At 42.7% G+C, this 10,667-nt stretch overlaps 1 long non-coding RNA gene across 1 annotated transcript; it reads left to right on the top strand.

Moving 5' to 3' along the window:
• Window positions 1–433: 433 nt before the first annotated feature.
• On the top strand, window positions 434–9,488 carry LOC121357444. The gene is made up of 3 exons (XR_005955734.1): window positions 434–624; window positions 2,659–2,884; window positions 9,181–9,488. It is a non-coding gene; the product is annotated as an uncharacterized LOC121357444 (long non-coding RNA).
• Window positions 9,489–10,667: the final 1,179 nt, after the last annotated feature.

Here is a 10,667-nt window from a genome sequence, read left to right on the forward strand (position 1 = left end):
GGTGTAAATGCACTTTAGTTGGGCTAATAACCCTACTGCCTTTTTTCGGGGAGAAGCTCTTATTCATGTGACCATTCTCAGGTACTTCTGGGATTTCTAACACATCATTAACCCTTGCATCCTTACATTTGCATGGATCTCCATCCCCTACCTCCACTGATATGGCAGACTGAAGGACCTTGGTAGCACACTGTCCCTCAAACATTTGCATGGTACTCCCAGGCTTATCTCTGTTGATCCTGGTTTTGTCCACATCCCCCTTCAAATGTAGTTTAAAGCTGTCTCAATGAGCCCTGCTAACTCCTGAACTAAAATCCTTTTTTTCCCCCTTTGAGATGGATGGACCCCATCTGTTGCCAGCAGGCTCAGTGTCACATAAACTGACCCATGATCAGAACCCCCAAAATTCTCATGGTAACACCAGTCTCAAAGCCAGGTGTTCATCTGCATGATTTTCCTGTTTATTGCCCCATCATTCCCTGCAGGGAACTGTCAGGACAGAAGAGAAAACAACTTGTGCTCCAGATCCCTCAACCAGTTGTCCCAAGGCCCTGAGGTCCCTTTGGTTGTCTGCAGCTTTCTTGATGGTACTTTGTCACTGCCCACCTGAAAAAGCAGTAGCAGGTAATAGTGGGACATACCAGACTGGGAAGTATCTTGGTGATGTCCCTTACCCAGGCCCCAGGAAGGCAGCATACTTCCCTGTGGGTTGGGTCCAGTTGGCATATTGGGCCCTTTGTTCCTTTCAAAAGAGAGTCACCAATGACTGCTACTTCTTTACTGCTATAACCCTTCTTTTTTTCTTAACTGAGGAGGTCAGGATGCACTGGGTAGGCTGCCCTGCCGTCGGCAACCCCTCTAGCCTGGATGGACTTTAATCCACATTCTCATTTCCCTGGTCCTCAGATTCCAGGATTCAAACCTATTGTATAAGTGCATCTGGGAAGGTGAAATAGGTCAGGAGGGGATTTGCCTGCCACCTGAGTAGAAACCCATTTCTACACCCCTCCATCTCTACAGTCACCTCCTTCTTCCTGGTGGGGAGAGGGTAGGATATCTATTGCTTCTTGTGAAGTAGATGGTAGGTCATTTGTCTAAGGCATGGTAGAGTCCCGCTCCACTGGTCAATCTCCTCAGAGTCCCTGACGCTTCTTAGCCTTTCTACTTCTCTCAGCTCTGACACTGGGCTGAGCAGATTGTTGACCTGATTGCACCTCACACAGCTGTTTTCTCTGTTGCCCTGTGTCCTGGTTTAGGGCAAATTTGGGAGAAAACTTGCAAAAGGGGCCCCCCCAGAAAGCAAACCCACACAGCCCCTCCCCCCCCAAAAAGGTTTGGGAAGAATTTCCTCTGAGACAAGTGGGAAAAAACTGTTTATTTAACAGGCAAAGCACTCCCCAGCACAAAAAATGAACAATACCAGATGACAAAACTCATTCACTGCTCTGAAGAGATGACAAATTCAGAAAGTCTCTCCTGTGGGTGGTTGCTCTGTTATCAGTCCCTCCGGCACTGGGAAAGGCTGCTGCCCAGAGTAGGCCCCGGTAGGCTACAAAGTGCAAGCTCTCGGTATTTCCCCGGGTCCTAGTCTGGAGCAGGTTCGAACGGTTCCAAAATAAAAAGGGAAAGAAAAACAGTCCAGGGAACTTCTCTGCCTCAGCTAGCTAAACTAACTAAAAAACAATGGAGCGTTGTGTTCTGCCCCATCTGTGCCCAGATACCACAGTAGAGGAGTGAGAGCAGGCTGATAACAAAACTCCGTGCTTCTTCTTCTCCCTGCCTTCGCTCTCAGAGCCAGTCTTGAAGGCACAGAATATAATATCCAGCATAAACAGAACACCCGGTTGGGGATACAAGCATCATAATGTCACCCTAGGACACCCTCTGAGAGCAGTGCCAGCCTCTGGCACTCCTTACAGACTAAGACCTGGATGGCTGTATGTTTTTGTGAACACTCCATCTGGGTTGCCACATCCTTTCTGGTGCACACAGAGGAAACAGATTCTGTCTAAGTCGAAACCATATCTGTGCTCCCTTGGCGAGGGTGATGGCCATCAACTCAGCTAACTACTCCTGCTGCAGAGCCTCAGTGCTCTCCCTGCACACCCTTCCTCATGGAAACCTTCGATGCAAACTGCCGCACCATGCCACACGTTGTTTGTGGGGGTTTTTTTCCACAGAAGATGGAAAAATCCCCCTTGGCTTTTTTTTTTTTTTTTGTTCAAGTCTATTGACAGATGGATGCTGTAATGCAGACAAGAATGTTTAACTTCCATGCCTTGCATCTCTCACAGTAACCATCTGTGTAAGCATAAAAGTGGTACAGACTAAGCTAAAAACTATTATAGAAACTTTCAGAGGAAATATGGGGTTTTGTCCCTGAAATACAATAAATTTTTTGAAACAGGAATAGCTGCTTTGTGACTTGGGGAGGATGAGAATCCTATGCTTTCATGCTCTCTCTACTGATGTTTTCATTATAATTTTCAAATGTAGTATGGGAGTTCTAAAAATTAGTTTATAATATGGAGTGCATCTAGTATAACATAATATGAAGAGAGTTCCCCTTGAACATGAAAGAAAAAATATTTTGTTTCACTTCATTGTTTATTTTAACCAAGTCTCAAATCAGACTATATTTTCTGATTTGTTTTTCAGAGTGATATAACTGAAAGTGCTTCTCCTATATTTGAGGAAGAACGAATTGATGATTGGACGGTATATTAATAAGTAGCTGTTGTATTACGAGAATAAGAGCATATCTGGGGAGTTGGGAAGAACTGGATTTTGACCCTAGTCTAGCAGCTCTGCTGCTCACTTAAACACAGATGAATGAAGACCCCATTTGGAAAATCACCAGGTCAGCGGTCCAGAGCTGATGCAGGTGAGGTGTTACTGAATTTGAGTGTTGTTGTTTTTTAGTGGGTAAAAAGGTGTCCTTACAGATTTTTCTTACATACTCGTGGTTTTATGAAACTGTTACTGCTTGGTTTTGATTGGGACATTTGATGGTTGTTGGGTTTTTTTTTAAGATAAGAATTATTGGAATTGTGGGATTGAAAGGACATACATAAATTTAAGCTGTACTGAATTACATTTATGCAGTTGTACTGGTTTTGGCTGGGATTGAGTTAAATTTCTTTGCAGTAACTGGCCTGGTGCTATGTTGTTGCGACGAACTCTCCGTGTGTGGAGACACGAGGCTTGACTCCATTTCAGAAAGCTGATTTATTATGTTAAATATTATATTAAAATACTACATTAAGACTATACTAAAAGAACAGAGAGATCAGAAGGCTACAACAAGAACAGAACAGAATAGAATAACAAAATCCTGTGACTGCTCACAGCCTTGGCACAGGTGGCTGTGATTGGTCATCAATAGAAAACAATTCACATGGACCAATCACGGATGCACCTGTTGCATTCCACAGCAGCAGATAGTAATTGTTTACCTTTCTCTCCTGAGGCTCCTCAGCTTCTCAGGAGAGCAAAAATCTCAACAAAGGATTTTTCATAATATCATGGCTACACTATGTTTTGGATTTCTGCTGAAAAGTGTTGATAACACTGATGTTACTGCTGAATGGTGCTTATGCAGTGTCAAGGCCTTCTCTCTTTCTCATGTTGCAAGAGAAAGACAAACATAGGTGGTGATGGAATTATTTGCTGGATGTTTCCTAATTTCAGGTGTAGATTAGTAAAGTGTACCAGGTAGTCATTATTAGGAGACTTCAAAACCAACCTGCCTTAGTTTAAGACAATTTTATGGGGTGCAGACTTTGAAATGTTATCTCCCTTTAGTTTTAACCACTCCCCTTTCAACAATAAGAAGTGACAAATATGAAGAGATAAGTGAAAAAATAACAGTTTATTAAAAGAAAAATGGCAATAAACAAGAAAACAACAATAACCACTAGATACAAAGGTGCTGAGTTACATGGCCCTCTCCCCGAGAAAAAAGAAAACAATATGGCTACCACCTGGACAGCCTAATGGCCCAGAGGACAAAGACAAGATGGTGGAGAAGCTCCCATTTCCCAAGATGGTAGCCACCATGGCAGCCCATGTGGCCCAGAGGACAAAGACAAGATGGCAGAGAAGCCCTCTTCTCCAGACCGTGCAGCCAAGAGAGAGAACAAAGGAAAACAAAACAGCAACCAAGCCTCTGCAGTTCCAGAACTCCCACCCCCGCCCCCAAACAACAACATGAGCAGGGAAAAAGAAAACCTGGAAAAACCTATTTTTGACCAAAAGGCTCCAATTCTGCCGAAACACTGGAAGAAACTTCCTAGCAGTTGCAGACTCAACTCCCGCTCAGTAGCTTGAAACTCATGCAGAGTGGCTCTAATGCTGCTGAAATGCTGATTCCTGTGAGGCAGCAGGAGGCAGGGACTCTCTTGCTCTTTTCTTGCTGAAAGACCTTGCAATGTGATATAAATTAAAATTATAGCAAGTTTGTTGTATTTTATTAAAATAATTTTTTTTAAAAACAGCTGGCAGGAAAAAAGCTATCAAAAGCACAACTAGGCTAAGTGACAAGAAGCTGGAATTAGAAATCCAAATCAGTAGTAAAGACTTAGAAGTGGTGGCTTCTTTGATAAAGCTAGTTTTCCTCTGTCCTGCCTGTCTGCCTACAAAGGTGCAAGGAGCACAGTTGCCTGTCTCAAACACTGTCAAGGTGTCCTGGTTCCAGCCAGGACAGAGTTAATTTTTTTCAGTAGCCAGGAGGGGGCATGACTGGGGTATGGAGGTTATTCTATATCACCTCATGTCATTGCTGGGAGCAGGGGAAAGGGCTCTTTTATGGGGAGAAGGGGCTCCTTTTGGAAGAGAAAATATGGCAGAGGGAGCCTTCTGGTATTGTCTGTTATCGTGGAGTTTTTCCATGTGAATAATTTCTTTTCTTGTACACTCTGTTATTAATATTGTTGCTGTTACTGTTCATTTTCTTATCTTATTGCTGTTTCCAGTAAATTGTTCTTATCTCAACCTGTGATCTTTGCCTTTTGTGCCTCCAGCTCTCCTCTCCAGCCATCCACTGTGGGGAGGAGGAGGTGAAAACAGGGGAGCAAGAGAGAACAGTGTGTGGTTTGGAGAGTTGGTGGGGGCACTGAATGAGGTTATTCTATATCACCTCATGTCATTGCTGGGAGCAGGGGAAAGGGCTCTTTTATGGGGAGAAGGGGCTCCTTTTGGAAGAGAAAATATGGCAGAGGGAGCCTTCTGGTATTGTCTGTTATCGTGGAGTTTTTCCATGTGAATAATTTCTTTTCTTGTACACTCTGTTATTAATATTGTTGCTGTTACTGTTCATTTTCTTATCTTATTGCTGTTTCCAGTAAATTGTTCTTATCTCAACCTGTGATCTTTGCCTTTTGTGCCTCCAGCTCTCCTCTCCAGCCATCCACTGTGGGGAGGAGGAGGTGAAAACAGGGGAGCAAGAGAGAACAGTGTGTGGTTTGGAGAGTTGGTGGGGGCACTGAATTGGGGAGCACCATTCCTAAACCACGACACAAGGCCACAGAAGGAACTTGCCATAAGATAAGCCACCACAGTGGGAACTTGACTTAAGCACAAAAGGGAGGAATTTGCAACAGGAAGGCACTAATTCCAGGCCTGGTAAGGCAAGATCTGGTTAGCACATCCTGGTTAATGCATCCGGACAATAATTCCCACTATGGAAAAGGGAGCAACTGCTCATACACATATCACCCCAAGTTATGGGAACAGCATCTGTGACCACTCTGTGATACTTGGAACTTGGACTGTATAAAGGTGGTACCCTCAGAAGAATGATTCCAGGACCCCCACCACTGAGAAGCCTGGGGTGAAGAAGGACCAATGGGATGCTGCTGTATTCATGGGTGGTGACTGTCTTCTGCTTGATTTCTCTCTCTCACTCTCTCTCCACCCTTTACTCTTTTCTATTTCTTTCTATCTCTCTACCTCACATTTATTGTAAAATGAAATCCGTATTGCATATGTTCTCATTTGCTACTCGGTCAGAAGCATCTCTCACTAATCAGATCTTACCAAAACAAAAGGCCTTTATTTGCTCTAAAGTAGGTTTAAAAGAGGACAAAAATATATTTGACTGAAGTATCCAGGTTTTTGAAGCTTACCTCTACTGGGAAACAGAATTAATAGTTCCATCTTGAGAAATAAAGGATAACACCCCAAATGGAGAAACAAAGGAAAGCCAAACTTGTTTCTTATTTTTTCACAACAGTAGAGCATGTGTCTACAGTCTCAGTAATTTTGTTTGTTAAAATATACAGCAGACTCCCAGAATATAGTTTCAGTAGATCAGTCAGCTCCTTAGTGCTTAGCCTTGTATTTGTGCTTCTAATTAGAACATGTTTCTCCTCAATATAGGTTAATCCTGATTTATTTTTATTATCATAATCCAGTTGAATTGTCTGTGAGGTAAATTGTGATTACCCTGGTGTCCTGGTTATTGGTATTGTCTTTGTTGTTCGTTTTTCTTATTTCATTGCAGTTTACAGGAAATTGTTCTTATCTCAAGCCATAATCTTTACCATTTTGTGCCTCCCGTTCTCTTCTCCATCCCACCATGGGGGGGTGGGGGGAGGGAAGTGGGCCAGTAGCACATGGTCTGGAGTGTTTTCGGTGGGAACACTAAATTGGGGAATACCATTCCTAAACCATGACACCTTGTGTTTACATTTATATTTCAACTTTTTGAGCCTAGTGATCACTTGTTTTATGCTGTACAAATGTAATGCATCGTCCTTTACAGTCCTTCCTAGCTGTTACCAGTACTGTCCTTGGCAATTATGAAGAGATTCCACTCCCAGATTCAACTACTTTAAGATGCAATGAAATCTTTTGGGAGAGTCAGGAATTCATTTGACCACTCTTCTCCTGGTCCTGTTTCCCAAACTCTTAGAGTTGACTTCGGGCAGGATATATTAGGTGTAAATAAACACATCTCTGAAATTTTCAGGTCATTCAAAGTAATTCTGAAAGACATCAAATCAAGATTAATTCCCATGTGATTGCATGGTGTTTCTACAGCAGATACTGAAATATAATTTTTAAATGTCCCGCTTTTGCTGCCTGCCATAAAGATGGGATATTCTGAGAAATAAGCAGATGTGGTTTGTTTTGAAGAGTCCATCTAATTTTGATAGACTGAATGGAGAGTACCATCTGATATGATGACAATTAAAAACATTGCTAGTAGCTTTCTCACATCCCTCTTCCTTTTCTTTCCTCCTACCTGCCCCAGTTGAAATATGTGTACTTTCTCTACAATCCACACCCTCAAAGAATGTTTATTTTATTTCTGTGTTGTCTTACCCTTTTTCTTTCTCTGTAAGGTAGAAGCATTCAGAAACATGGCTCCTAGTTTTGCTATTGAATTTAACAGTATTTTAAGGATACATTAGGTAGAATTAATCCAGGCTCAAAAAGCAAAGGCCAACTGGCAATTAAATGCTTAAGTCTTTTGTTCTTGACTTTTTATTATTGAAAATATTTAGGTTTTTAGTCATGAAAGATTGAGCCATATATATTTTCTTCTTCCTCAGATCTATCCAAGTTTGACTCTGCTGCTTATTATAAAGAAGCATAAAACAAATCACTTTGTGTGTTTGTTTTTTGGGTTTTTTCCTTTCTGATCTTCAGTATTAACTTCTGTTTTTATATTCATGGCAAATTATATCAACACTGTTTATTTTGAATGATGTCTAAAACATGGAATTTAATGGAATGTTCAAGTTGAAACAGTAGCACTTGTCATTCCATAGTCAGGACGAGGTAAAGGACATGAACTTAAATCCCTTCAATGACATTCATGGTATATAGAATCTGATAACTATCCATTATTGTTTTCTAATTACTGTTAACATCTTTGAAGTCACATTATTGCTTGAGACCAAACCAAGCTTGACCCCAAAATACTTGACACACTAATTTTTCACTTGAAATATTTATCTGAATGTATCGCTGTACTGGGTTTTCATGGCAAGGTTTTGGTAGCAGGGAGCTACAGGGGTGGCTTCTGTGAGATGCTGCTGGAAGCTTCACCTTATGTCTGGCAGAGCCAATGCCAGGCGGCTCCAAGACAGACCCAACACTGGCCAATGTTGAGCCAATCAGCAATGGTAGCAATGCATCTGGAGTAATATATTTAAGAAGGGAAAAAAAAGTTATTGCACAGAAGTAATTGTGGTCAGAGAAGAGAGGAGAATATGGGAGAGGAACAACTCTGCAGACACCAAGGTCAATGCAGAAGGAGGAGGAGGATGTGCTCCAGGTGCCAGAGCTGAGATTCCTCAGCATCCTATGGTGAAGACCATAGTGATGTCAGACTGTCCCCCTGCAGCCCATGGAGGCCCCAGGGGGTGCAGAGATCCACCTGCAGCCCATGGAGGAGACCCACTGCCTGAAAGAAGGCTGTGAACCTGTGGGAAGCCTGTGCTGGAGCAGCCTGTTCCTGAAGGACTGCACCCCATGGAAGGGACCCATGCTGGAGCAGTTAATGAAGAACTGCAACCTGTGGGAGGGACTCATGTTGGAGAAGTTTGTGGAGGACTGGCTCCTGTGGGAGGGACCCCACAGTGAAGAAGGGGAAGGACCCCTCTCCCTGAGGGGGAAGCAGCAGAAACAACATGTGATGAACTGACCCTCACCCGCAATCCCTCTCTCCCTGAACCACTGGGGGGAAGGAGGTAGAGAATCAGGAATAAAGTTAAGCCTTGGAAGGAGGGAGGAGTGGGGGGAAAATGTTTTTAAGATTTGTTTTTACTTCTCATTATCTTTCTCTGATTTGATTGGTAATAAATGCAATTGATATCCCCAAGTTGAGTCTTTTTTGCCTGTGATGGCAATCAGTAAATGATCTCTCCCTGTTCTTATCTCAACTTACGAACCTTTCATTGTATTTTCTCTCCTCTGTCCAACTGAGGAGAGAAGTGAGAAAGTGGCTTTGGTGGGCACCTGACATTCAGCCAAGGTCAAACCACCACAATTACCCTTGAAATTGTTGGCAAATTTTTAAATGTCTTCCTTTGAATTGGACACTTGACAGTGAATGACTAATGCCAATTATGCTTCCGTCAGAAGTCATTTAGGTGATACTAGACATTTCAGGATGATTTGTGTAAACAAAGTTTCTGCTTTGCTTGTTATGTTTGGCGTTCTCTGCTAAAGGTGACTATCAACACCATCAGCTAATCGTGCCTGATGCATTTGGTGGCCTTCGAGGACAGGATTACAGAGGTGGTGAATGAGGGAAGAGTGACTGGCATCACCTACCTGGACTTCTGCAAAGCATTTCACATCCTGGTCTCTAAACTGGAGAGATGTGGATTTGATGGGTGGACCAGTCAGTGGATAAGGAATTGGCTGGATGGTCACTCTCAGACTTGTGGTCAACAGCTCAATGTCCAAGTGGAGATTAATGACAAGTGGTGTTCTTCAGGGGTCAGTATTGGGACCGGCATTGTTTTTTACCATCTTTTTCAGTGACATGGACAGTGGGATCGAGTCTACCCTCAGCAAGTTTACCAACAACATCAAGCTGTTTGCTGTGGTCAACACACTGGAGTGAAGGGATGCCATCCAGAGGGACCTTGACAGGTTTGAGAGGTGGATCTCTGCGAACCTCATGATGTTCAAAAAAACCATGTGCAAGGTCCCGCACCTGAGTTGGGGCAATCCCTAGCACAAATACTTGCTAGATGGAAAATGGATTGAGAGCAGCCCTGAGGAGAAGGATATGGAGGTGTTAATGGATAAGGAGCTTGACATGAGCCATCAATGTTTGCTTCCAGCCCAGAAAGCCAATTGTATCCTAGGCTGCATCAAAAGAAGTGTAGCCTGTAAGTTGAAGGAGGTGATTATCCCCCTCTACTCCATTCTGGTGAGACCCTACCTGGAGTACTACTTTCAGATCTTGGACCCTGAACATAAGAAGGACATGGATCAACTAGAGCAAGTCCAGAGGAGGGCCACAAAGGTGATCATAGGGATGGAACATCTCTCCTAGGACAACAGGCTGAGAGAGTTGGGGTTGTTCAACATGGAGAAGAGAAGGCTTCAGGGAGACCTTATAGCATTCTTCCAGTACCTAAAGAGGGCCTACAAGCAAGCCAGAGAGGGACTTTTCACAAGAGCATGGAGTGATAGGACAAGGGGGAATGGCTTTAAACTGAAAGGAGGTAGGTTTAGATTGGATATTAGAAAGAAATTCTTTACTTTGAGAGTGGTGAGACACCAGAGCAGGTTGCCCAGAGAAGTTGTGGATGCCCCATCCCTGGAAGTGTTCAAGGCCAGGTTGGATGTGAAGGTGTCTCTGCTCATGGCAGGGGGGTTGGAACTAGATGATCTTAAAGGTTCCTTCCAACCCAAATCATTCTATGATTTTAATGTATATGTTAAACATTAATGTATTAAAATATTTTTATTTGCTCTCAAATGTTTTAAGTCATTAAGACATAGTAATACTTACAACATCATGTATTTACTAATAAATATTTTTGTAAAGAAACTGTACAAGCTATTTGGAATTTTATAAGTCTTCTGCACAGTTGATTTGTTGCCTTAGTGTAAGATAAGGTTTATGTCTACCTTATTCTGTGAGAATTTATTTCTCCCTTTAATACCTGGGGGGGGGGGGGGGGGGGAAAAAAAAAAAA

The sequence above is a fragment of the Pyrgilauda ruficollis genome, unplaced genomic scaffold (assembly GCF_017590135.1).
Source record: "Pyrgilauda ruficollis isolate IOZ18807 unplaced genomic scaffold, ASM1759013v1 scaffold331, whole genome shotgun sequence".
NCBI classification, from domain to species: domain Eukaryota; kingdom Metazoa; phylum Chordata; class Aves; order Passeriformes; family Passeridae; genus Pyrgilauda; species Pyrgilauda ruficollis.